This window comes from Salvelinus namaycush, chromosome 4, assembly GCF_016432855.1.
Source record: "Salvelinus namaycush isolate Seneca chromosome 4, SaNama_1.0, whole genome shotgun sequence".
NCBI lineage: Eukaryota > Metazoa > Chordata > Actinopteri > Salmoniformes > Salmonidae > Salvelinus > Salvelinus namaycush.
Genome location: NC_052310.1, coordinates 5,461,928 through 5,474,240, shown reverse-complemented (window position 1 = coordinate 5,474,240; position 12,313 = coordinate 5,461,928).

Sequence of the window (12,313 nt, the reverse complement as noted above, 5' to 3'; positions counted from 1 at the left end):
ACAAATGAAAATATTTTTTAAATGTTGTATTTGAGATTCTTCAAAGTAGCCACCCTTTGCCTTGATGACAGCTTTGCAAACTCTTGGCATTCTCTCAACCAGATTCATGAGGTAGTCACCTGGAATGCCTTTCACTTAACAGGTGTGCCTTGTTAAAAGTTCATTTGTGGAATTTATTTCCTTTTTAATGTGTTTGAGCCAATCAGTTGTGTTGTGACAAGGTAGGGGTGGTATACAGAAGATAGGCCTATTTGGTAAAATACCAAGTCCATATTATGGCAAGAAACAGCTCAAATACGCAAAGAGAAACGACAGTCATCATTACTTTAAGACATGGTCAGTCAATCCGGAACATTTCAAGAACTTTGAAAGATTCTTCAAGTGCAGTCGCAAAAACCATCAAGCGCTATGATGAAAATGTCTCTCGTGTGGACTGCCACAGGAAAGGAAGACCAGAGTTACCTCTGCTGCAGAGGATAAGTTCATTAGAGTTACCAGCCTCAGAAATTGCAGCCCAAATAAATGGAGTTCAAGTAACAGACACATCTCAACATCAACTGTTCAGAGGAGACTGCTTGAATCAGGCCTTCATGGTCGAATGGCTGCAAAGAAACCACTACTAAAGGACACCAAGAAGAAGAAGAGACTTGCTTGGGCCAAGAAACACGAGCAATGGACATTAGACTGGTGGAAATCTCTCATTTGGTCTGATTAGTCAAAATTTGAGATTTTTGGTTCCAACCGCCATGTCTTTGTGAGACACAGAGTAGGTGAACGGATGATTTCCGCATGTGTGGTTCCATGGAGGAGGTGTGATGGTGTGGGGGTGCTTTGCTGGTGACAATGTCTGTGATGTATTTAGATTTCAAGGACACTTAACCAGCATGGCTACCACAGCATTCTGCAGCGATACACCATCCCATCTGGTTTGCGCTTAGCGGGACTATCATTTTTTTTAACAGGACAATGACCCAACACACCTCCAGGCTATGTAAGGGCTATTTGACCAAGAAGGAGAGTGATGGAGTTTTGAATCAGATGACCTGGCTTCCACAATCACCCAGCCTCAACCCAATTGAGATGGGATGCGTTCGACCGCAGAGTGAAGGAAAAGCAGCCAACAAGTTCTCAGAAAATGTGGGAAGTCCTTCAAGACTGTTGGAAATGTTTTCCAGGTGAAGCTGGTTGAGAGAATGCCAAGAGCGTGGAAAGCTGTCATTAAGGCAAAGGGTGGCTTCTTTGAAGAGTCTAAAATATAACATATATTTGTCACACCCTGACCATAGAGAGCCTGTTATTCTCTATGTTGGTTAGGTCGGGGTGTGACTAGGGTGGGTCATCTAGGCAATTATATATCTATGTTGGCATGGTATGATTCCCAATCAGAGGCAGCTGTTTATCGTTGTCTCTGATTGGGGATCATATTTAGGCAGCCATTTCTGCTTTGTGGGATCTTGTCTATGTATAGTTGCCTGTGAGCATTATATTAGTGTCACGTTTTGTTTGTTCGTTTTGTTGTTTTGTTCTTTAAAGTTTTCTATTCCAAAATAAAGGATGGAAACATACCACGCTGCATCTTGGTCCACTCGTTATACCGATCGTGACAATATTTTGATTTGTTTAACATTTTTTTGGTTACTACATGATTCCATAGGTGTTATTTCATGATTTTGATTTCTTCACCTGTTATTCTACAATGTAGCAAATAGTAAAACATTAAGAAAAACACTTGAATGAGTAGGTGTCTCCAAACTTTTGACTGGTGTTGTATTTGTACCATACGGACGTAACATCATCATTTGTGTTGCTGGCAGAATACTAGTCCATGGTTGGCAAGAAAGAGCGCAACGACGAGACAATATATATATATATATATATATATATATATATATAAACATTGCAATGTGGGTAATGTTTTTATTTTAACCTGCCCTTCCCTTATCTACACTGAAATAATATAGTTTCAGTATATATAACAAAGAGAGTAGCAACGCCTGGACTTTGCAGTCTCCCTCTTCAAGTCCCCCTTCAGAGACTGGCTGACTGTTGAGAACAAGTGACAGGCAGAACCTCCCACCCACACAGCAACCACCTACTCTATATTCCAGAATTCAGTATTTTAGTCCATGATTGCCATGTGAGTGTTCAAAAAAATCTGAAAATAAATTAATGACACAACTGTACCAAGAAATATAAAAGTTTATGTATTAAAATCTTAAATATTGCCAGGTTGGTTTTCACAGCTGTTTCACAAGGTGTTCATTATTGTAAGTTGTAAGGTATCATTTGATGGTGTTTATTTGTTCCACATTATTCATTGTATCCTAGGACCTACACTATATACATATATATTCAACCACAAAGGGTATATTAATGAGCTATGCGAAATAGATTTTTTTAAATCATAATAGCGGACAACTGAAATGATATTATTTCAGTGTAGATAAGGGAAGGACAGGTTCAAATAAAACATGACAGCCAGACAAGCCAGTGTAAGAATCAACTGATTTCCATATGAATGGAGTGGAAATTAGCTGACTTTGTGATCTGTAAGGTACGTAACTTTAATGTGTTAAGCAGATTACATGTTTTCTTTGCCATTCCCGAAACGTAGCAACGTTTAAGACGTGGATAATGTTAACAAGGTACCCAAAGGTAGTTTGAATTAATGTTTTTATTTAGCTGAACAAAACTTGTTTAAACAGCGAAATTGTCGCGGAAATCAGTCTTGCATAGCGATGATGAAAAGAATGTCATTTAGGCAGTAAAGATTTCCAAAATTCTAATCGTTAGGTCATCACACCGTTGAAGTCGGAAGTTTACATACACCGTAGCCAAATATTATTATTATTTATTTAAATGTTACCCCTTTTTCTCTCCAATTGGTAGTAGTTACAGTCTTGTCTCATTGCTGCAACTCCCATACGGACTCGGGAGAGGCGAAGGTCGAGAGCCATGCGTCCTCCGAAACACAACCCAACCAAGCCACACTGCTTCTTGACACAATGCGCATCCAACCCGGAAGCCAGGCGCACCAATGTGTCAGAGGAAACACTGTACACCTGGCTACCTGGTCAGCATGCAATGCGCCCAGCCCGCCACAGGAGTTGCTAGTGCGCAATGAGACAAGGATATCCCTGCCGACCAAACCCTCCCTAACCTGGATGACGCTGGGCCAATTGTGCACCGCCCCATGGGCCTCCCGGTCACGGCCGGCTGTGGCAGAGCCTGGGCGCAAACCTAGAATCTCTGGTGACACAGTTAGCACTGCAATGCAGTGCCTTAGACCACTGCGCCACCCGGGTGGCCAGCCAAATACATTTAAACTCAGTTTTTCACAATTCCTGACATTTAATCCTAGTAAAAATGTCCTGTGTTAGGTCAGTTAGGATCACCACTTTATTTTAAGAATGTGAAATGTCAGAATAATAGTAGAGAGAAGGATTTATTTCAGCTTTTATTTCTTTCATCACATTCCCAGTGGGTCAGAAGTTTACATACACTCAATTAGTCTTTGGTAGCATTGCCTTTCAATTGGTTAACTTGGGTCAAACGTTTCGGCTAGCCTTCCACAAGCTTCCCACAATAAGTTGGGTGAATTTTGCCCATTCCCCCTGACAGAGCTGGTGTAACTGAGTCAGGTTTGTAGGCCTCCTTGCTCGCACGCGCTTTTTCAGTTCTGCCCACAAATTTTCTATAGGATTGAGGTCAAGGCTTTGTGATGACCACTCCAAAACTTTGACTTTGTTGTCCTTAAGCCATTTTGCCACAACTTTGGAAGTATGCTTGGGCTCAATGTCCATTTGGAAGACCCATTTGCGACCAAGCTTTAACTTCCTCACTGATGTCTTGAGATGTTGTTTCAATATATACACATAATTTAACTTCCTCATGATGCCATCTATTTTGTGAAGTGCACCAGTCCCTCCTGCAGCAAAGCACCCCCACAACATGATGCTGCCACCCCCATGCTTCACGGTTGGGATGTTATATTTTTGTTTCATCAGAACAGAGGACATTTCTCCAAAAAGTACAGTCTTTGTCCCCTGTGCAATTACAAACCATAGTCTGGCTTTTTTATGGCAGTTTTGGAGCAGTGGCTTCTTCCTTGCTGAGCTGCCTTTCAGGTTATGTCGATATAGGACTTGTTTCACTGTGGATATAGATACTTTTGTACCTGTTTCCTCCAGCATCTTCACAAGGTCCTTTGCTGTTGTTCTGGGATTGATTTCCACTTTTCGCACCAAAGTACGTTCATCTCTAGGAGACAGAACACGTCTCCTTCCTGAGCGGTATGACAGCTGTGTGGTTCCATGGGGTTTATACTTGCGTACTATTGTTTGTACAGATGAACGTGGTACCTTCAGGCGTTTGGAAATTGCTCCCAAGGATGAACCAGACTAGTGGACATCTACAATTTTCTTCTGAGGTCTTGAATGATTTATTTTGATTTTCCCATGATGTCAAGCAAAGAGGCACTGCGTTTGAAGGTAGGCCTTGAAATACATCCACAGGTACACCTCCAATTGACTCAAATGATGCCAATTAGCCTATCAGAAGCTTCTAAAGCCATGACATCATTTTCTGGATTTTTCCAAGCTGTTTAAAGGCACAGTCAGCTTAGAGTATGTAAACTTCTGACCCACTGGAATTGTGATACAGTGAATTATAAGTGAAATCATCTGTCTGTAAACAATTATTGGAAAAATGACTTGTGTCATGAACAAAGTTGATGTCCTAACCGACTTACCAAAACTATAGTTTGTTAACAAGAAATTTGTGGAGTGGTTGAAAAACGAGTTTTAATGACTCCAACCTAAGTGTATGTAAACTTCCGACTTCATCTGTAGCAACGGACGCGAATAGTTTATCGAATCCCATTGTGACGCAGAGGGGGACACTTTTTGGCCGTGAGAGATTATTTGGCATGACATTTCCCAGCCATAAATCTGGAAGTGTCTGCTCTCTCTTTTCTGTTGGTTTAGTTGTGTTCTGTGGGTTCCTGTCTGTGCTAGTTGGTCTCGTTGTTTGGCTCTTGCTTGCTGACCATGGACTAGTATTCTGCCAGCAACACAAATTATAATGTTACGTTCGTATGGTAATGAGGAGACCTTCAAAATAAAAGCCTGGATTTCATCACATTGCAATGTGGATAACTCATTCAAAAGATATTGAATATTAATCAATTGCCATTTTACTGTGCCAACAAGATAAGGCAATAAAAAAATTCTGAAAACAAATACAAAATCTAGTAAACAAACAAAACAAAAAGACAATTAAGACCAGGTCTCCCAAGTGGTGCAGCGGTCAAGGCATGGCATCTGTGGTCTAGGCATCACTACAGACACCCTGGTTCAATTCCAGGCTGTATCACATCTGGCTGTGTTTGGGAGACCCATAGGGTGGTGAACAGTTGGCCCAGTGTTGTCTTGGTGTGGCTGGTGTAGGCAATCATTGTAAATAAGAGTTTGTTCTTAGCTGACTTGCCTAGTTAAATAAAGGTAAAATAAATAAAACATTTTGACACTGGTATGTTGAGAATATTTGGCTGTAGAGAGAACTTTTCTACCAGTCTCAGCTAAAGTGGGGCGTAAAATACTCAGTAGAGTCTCTGTGTGTAGTTTTGTAGGGGGACTGTATCGTACAGTATATATCTAGCAGCACTCGCCTACAGTACTATCGCTATTTTGCCTGCCTTGAATCTAAATGCATCTTCATTCTATATAATCATTATTTTTTTCCCCTGTAAACGCTTTGAGACAACTCTGGAATTAAAAATGTTATTCAAATAAAATGTACTATTAAGAAATTTGCAGGTAGCATTTCCTTCTCAAAATATTCTATAATATCACACATATCAATGTTTTGAATCAAATCAAATCAAATGTATTTATATAGCCCTTCTTACATCAGCTGATATCTCAAAGTGCTGTACAGAAACCCAGCCTAAAACCCCAAACAGCAAGCAATGCAGGTGTAGAAGCCTCCGTTGAAGCAATGGTTGTGTACTGTTCTCTTTTCATTGCTTTGTTTTACCTACGGAAAGTGGTGATTCCTAAAAACAATTGTACATTAGGGATTTGATTCCTTGACTTCTGCTGCAAATAAGCCCTCCCAGCTATATGTTTGAAAATTCATAACATCTCTTTGTGAATGGAAATGTTCCCATTCGTTTAACGGTCATGATATATACTGATTTACTTGTTTATTTTATGCCTAAATTCATCAACAGTTCTTCAGCTGATAAAACACACTGGAGTGTGTCCTTGCTGATTGGCTGATGATCTTCTTCATCCTCAGATTTATTAGACAAGTGTTTTCTTTCTTATCAACAGGACTGGGTCGGTTACTTTCTAACTGTAATCCGTTACAGTTACTAGTTACCTGTCCAAAATTGTAATCAGTAACATAACTTTTGGATTACCCAAACTCAGTAAAGTAATTTGATTACATTCCGTTACTTTTAGAAGACTTTCCCCTTAAGAAACATTAGAAGAATACAAAAATGTATGTTACCAATTGAACGACATCTATTGCAGGATAAATCAATGTTAAAGTTTACATGGCTGGCCATATATGGATGTTACATTTTACTTTATGGGTTGGCTATGTTGGCTTCTTCTAACCCATCGCTATCTACTACATATAATAATACAATTAAATTAAATCTTTACATTAAAAAACTAAATGCATGCTCTTCAACCGATAGCTGCCCGCACCTGCCTGCCCGTCCAGGATCACTACTCTGGACGTTTCTGACTTAGAATATGTGGACAACTACAAATACCTAGGTGGCTGGTTAGACTGTAAACTCTCCTTCCAGAGTCACATTAAGCATCTCCAATCCAAAATCAAATCTAGAATCAGCTTCCTATTTCGCAACAAAGCATCCTTCACTCATGCTGCCAAACACACCCTCCTAAAACTGACTATCCTACCGATCCTCGACTTCGGCGATGTCATTTACAAAATAGCCTCCAACACGCTACTCAACAAATTGGATACAGTCTATCATAGTGCCATCCGTTTTGACACCAAAGCCCCATATACTACCCACCACTGCGACCTGTACTCTCTTGTTGGCTGGCCCTCGCTTCATACTCGTCGCCAAACCTACAGATCATCTACAAGTCTTTGCTAGGTAAAGCCCCGCCTTATCTCAGCTCACACTCCTTTGGCCTCCCTTCCTTCCAGTTCTCTGCTGCCAATGACTGGAACGAATTGCAAAAATCACTGAAGCTGGAGACTCATATCTCCCTCACTAACTGGAAGCTCCACCTGTCAGAGCAGCTCACAGATCACTGCACCTGTACATAGCCCATCTGTAAATAGCCCATCCAACTACCTCATCCCCATACTGTATTTATTTATTTTGGTCCTTTGCACCCCAGTATCTCTACTTGCACATTCATCTTCTGCAAATCTATCACTCCAGTGTTTAATTGCTATTAATGTATTACTTTGACACTATGGCCTATTTATTGCCTTACCTCCCTTATCTTACCTCATTTGCACACACTGTATATATACTTTGGAAGTATAGATTAGCCAAATTCTTTAACCTGAGCAAAACTAAGAACTTATTAGCCAGCCCTACTCTGTTGTTTATGATTTTGTTGTCATGGTGGACTGGTTGGGCTCATTGATTCAAGTTGAAATATAAATGCTACGCTCATGGAATGGCATGCTTTGTGCACAACTGAAAAGTGCTATTTACGTGAAAAATGAACGCCATATGCTGCATTTGTTATAGGCCTATTGTTTACCTTTTTGTTGGTGACACTTTGATATCTTGATAATATGCAGCTGTTTAAAGGGCAAATCAACCTATGAAACAATAACAAAATCGTCGCCCCGCCTCTGTTTTGGTAAAAAGCTGAGGGATGGGCCTGGAGAAATGTAACCACTCGCAGATTAATAGGCAGAGCTATGGAAGCAAGGACTGATCATCCATGATATAAAAATTATTGTTTTAACCATGTTATGGGGCTATACAGTGTTTGTTTACATTTACAATGTTTACAAACATTGGAGTAAAACAAGTTTATATTTTGGGTTCTCATGGAGTGTGACAGTTGAACTGAACTCATGACGCATTTATAAGTTATATTCTTCAAGAATCAAGGGAAATACATATATCATTTTTATGTCCAAAAATGGATGCAGTAACTTCAGATTGCCCCTTTAAGTCTATCAAAAGTGTGTGAGTTTGAGCATGTGTCCATAAGGCCTATGGATTTTTTTTTTATCGGCATGAATTAGATTGGGCAATAAAAGCCTCACTTTAATTCCATAGGCTGGGATCCTCACTATGCAGCTTTTGCAAGAGCGCATTTTTCACTGGCTGTCCACTGGTTTCAAAAACAATGATTGATAGGCAGCTTAAATTTCTTAAATTCAACCATTATTGGTTTCAAATACACATTTAGATTTGTGAACAGCCATCGACAACAACCACAATTTGTAAGGCGCAAATAGCTAAATGAGACAGCTGCAGTATGATTTACATCAATGCGCAATGTAGATATCAATAATAAGTGATATCCGTATCGCCGTAGACTACACCACTGCTGTCATCCTTACCTCCAAGCGTTTATTCATGTTGGATAATCTTTGGATGCCGACAGCAGTCGCACCATTGGAAGACATAGCTTGGACTGTAGCCTACAAAAGCCTATTCCTGCTCTTTTCCCGCGATCCATCAAACATATTTGGTGTGTCATCATAGTGGTCTCAAATTGAAATGTGCGCCTTTTTTCAATGCTGTCATTGAGGAAACAGAATTTAAAACTAATCCTCAAAGTAATCATCTAGTTTTTCAAAAGTATTTGTAATCTGATTAGAATCATTTTTGCTGGTAATGTAACAGATTACAGTTACTGTTTTTTGTAATCCCTTACATGTAACGGATTACATGTAATTAGACTGATGGAGAACGAAGTGTACGACACAGTCCCCATCCAAAACTACACATATTTTCCAACCCACTTTAGCTGAGACAGGTAGAAATGTTTTATCTCTTCAAGCCAAGATGTATCCCATGTACAGCCTATTACAGTTAAAGCATTGTGGGCTATGGTGGGTGTAGATTGAAAAGCCAGCAGCAGGCCATGCCATACAGTCCACCTCAAAAACTAGTGGGTGGAGTATGGAGTCACCGTTTCCCAGCACAAGAGACCAACCAGTTCTGCAGACTCCAATGAGTCATTTCAATAACATATATTTGCATTTGATTAAATGTGTTCTTTAAATATAGCCTGCACAATAGTTTTCAACATACCAGTATGTGTGTAAACTTTTAAAATAAATAATGGTATGAATAATACAAAATAAAAACTAAAATATTTTCAAAGGTGGTAGCAATGCAGTAAAAAACAGTTGTACAGCATTAGAGTACATTCCCAAAGTTTAGCATGTCTTTGCAAAAAGTTATATGTAATCTTGCTGTCAGAATAACATCCTGCTGCTTGGAGAATGGTAATGACTGTGGAAGATTAGCTACGTTAGTTTGCTGGCTAGGCTTGCTAAAATATCTAACGTTAGCTGGCTGGCTATCTTGCTGGCTAAGATAACTGCAAATAATAACGTTTGATAACTGGTTAGATGCCGTTATGTATTTTCAAAACTTTGGTTTACTTTAATGTAGCTCAATTCGCTATAACGCTGTAAATTAGCTAGCTAGATGTTGATAGCCACTGGCTGACTCATGCAATACAACGTAGTAGGGATGGTAGGGCTAACATTAGCAGGCTAGATGGCTAGCAACCTTGTAAGCTGATTTGTGACAGTAAATTCATAAAGTATTGGCTGAAATACTGATTGAAACGTTGGCTGAAAATTTGGCTGAAAATGTAATTGAAACCAGTAGTCATGAGTGCACACGATTTAAAGTTATACATTTGAAGATATTTTTGTCAGAGTTTACATTGTAGGGAAAATGCTGGCTGGCCGGGACCTTTCTATGACAAATCCCTCAAACTTCAGAATTATGATCGGTTCTGATCGGTTTTATGTAATAACTGAAAACAATTGAAAAGTCAGGTGTAACTTTGCATTGGGACTTTTGATGTGTATACTAATGCAAATCCATATGTTACATTTGGTTACGTTCTTGCTACCTTCACTTTAACCTGTTTGGGCTGAAGGGGCAGTATTGAGTAGCCAGATAAAAGGTGCCCATTTCAAACGGCCTCGTACTCAATTCTTGCTCGTACAATATGCATATTTTTATTACTATTGGATAGAAAACACTCTCTAGTTTCTAAAACCGTTTGAATTAAATCTGTGAGTGAAACAGAACTCATTTGGCACAAACTTCCTGACCAGGAAGTGGAAAGTCTGAAATCGAGGCTCTGTTCTACTTCCTGCCTATACATGGGCATGATACGTATTAGTATACATGCACTTCATATACCTTCCCCTGGATGTCAAGAGGCGGTGAGAGAAGAAATTGAGTGATTATCTTGGTCTGAAGTGGAATACAAGCTCTTTGTATGACGTGTCCCCCATTTCCGGTTTTCTGGAGAGCGCGAACAGGGACCTGGATTTGCCTTCTGTTTAGCTGCCGTTATAGGCGACTACTATCTCCGGCTTTGATTTTATTTGATACATTTGACCATATCATCGTAAAGTATGTTTTTTCAATATAGTTTAATCAGATTATTGAATTTTTTTCGGGAGTTTTGCCGTGTTCCGTTCTCTGACTTTGTTTACGATGGAGAGATTCGCGCCACTTGGCTAGTGCGCTTGCTAATTCAAGAGGGAAAATGGACGTTCTAAATCCAAACAACGACTGTTCTGGACAAAGGACCCCTTGTCCAACATTCTGATGAAAGATCAGCAAAAGTAAGAAACATTTTATGAGGCTATTTCATATATCTGTCGTACATGTGAACTAGTCGTGGGCGCCCAACTTTTGGGTACTCTAGCTATACCGAAGCTGGATGTCGTAATGAAGTTATTTTTTAGAATTCTAACACTGCGATTTCATTAAGAACTAATGGATCTATCATTTCCTATACAACATGTATGTTTTAGTTATGTTTATGAATAGCTATTTGGTCAGAATATGTGTGTCAGAAAAAGTGTCCGAAAAAAATCCGGGCGTTGTGGGAAAAAGTAGCTAAGTTAGCAGAATGTATAACCATTGATTTCAGCTCTAAATATGCACATTTTCGAACAAAACATAAGTGTATGTATAACCTGATGTTATAGGACTGTCATCTGATGAAGAAAATCAAGGTTAGTCAAAAATTATATATCTTTTGCTTGTTTGTTACGATCGCTAACTTTTGCTACTGGGAAATTGCTTGTGTTTTTGGCTATTGTGGTAAGCTAATATAACGCTATATTGTGTTTTCACTGTAAAACACTTGATAAATCGGAAATATTGTCTGGAATCACAAGATGCCTGTCTTTCATTTGCTGTACACTATGTATTTTTCAGAAATGTTTTATGATGAGTATTTAGGTATTTGGCGTTGGTGTCTGTAATTATTCTGTCTGCTTTCGGTGCAATTTCTGATTGTAGCTGCAATGTAAACTATGATTTATACCTGAAATATGCACATTTTTCGAACAAAACATAGATTTATTGAATAACATGTTATAAGACTGTCATCTGATGAAGTTGTTTGTTGGTTCTTGGTTAGTTAGGTTGGCTTTGTGCATGCTACCTGTGCTGTGAAAAATGTCTGTCCTTTTTTGTATTTGGTGGTGAGCTAACATAAATATACGTGGTGTTTTCGCTGTAAAACATTTTAAAAATCGGACATGTTGGCTGGATTCACAAGATGTGTACCTTTCATATGCTGTATTGGACTTGTTAATGTGTGAAAGTTAAATATTTAAAAAAATATATATTTTGAATTTCGCGCCCTGCACTTGAGCTGGCTGTTGTCATAAGTGTACTAACGTCGGGCTTGCAGCCAGAAGAAGTTTTAAAGGTCCAATGCAGTCATTTTTATCTCATTATCAAATCATTTCTGGTTAGCAATTAAGTACCTTACTTTGATTGTTTTCAATTAAAATGGTCAAAAAGAAACAAAAATGCCTTCCTAGCAAAGAGCCATTTCTCAAGCAAGAATTTAGCTAGGACTGTCTGGGAGTGGTCTGAGTGGGGAGGGGAAAACTGAAAACTAGCTGTTATTGGCAGAGAGGTATGGAACTCTTTCTTATTGGTCTATTAACTAATTTACAGTCCGGTGATGTCATCAGGCAGCCCAAAACTGCATCCCACAAAAACATGTGGAAATTTCAGGTGGTCTTTTCAAACAGCTCTTACTCTAAAAAGGTTTCATCATTATTTTCATAA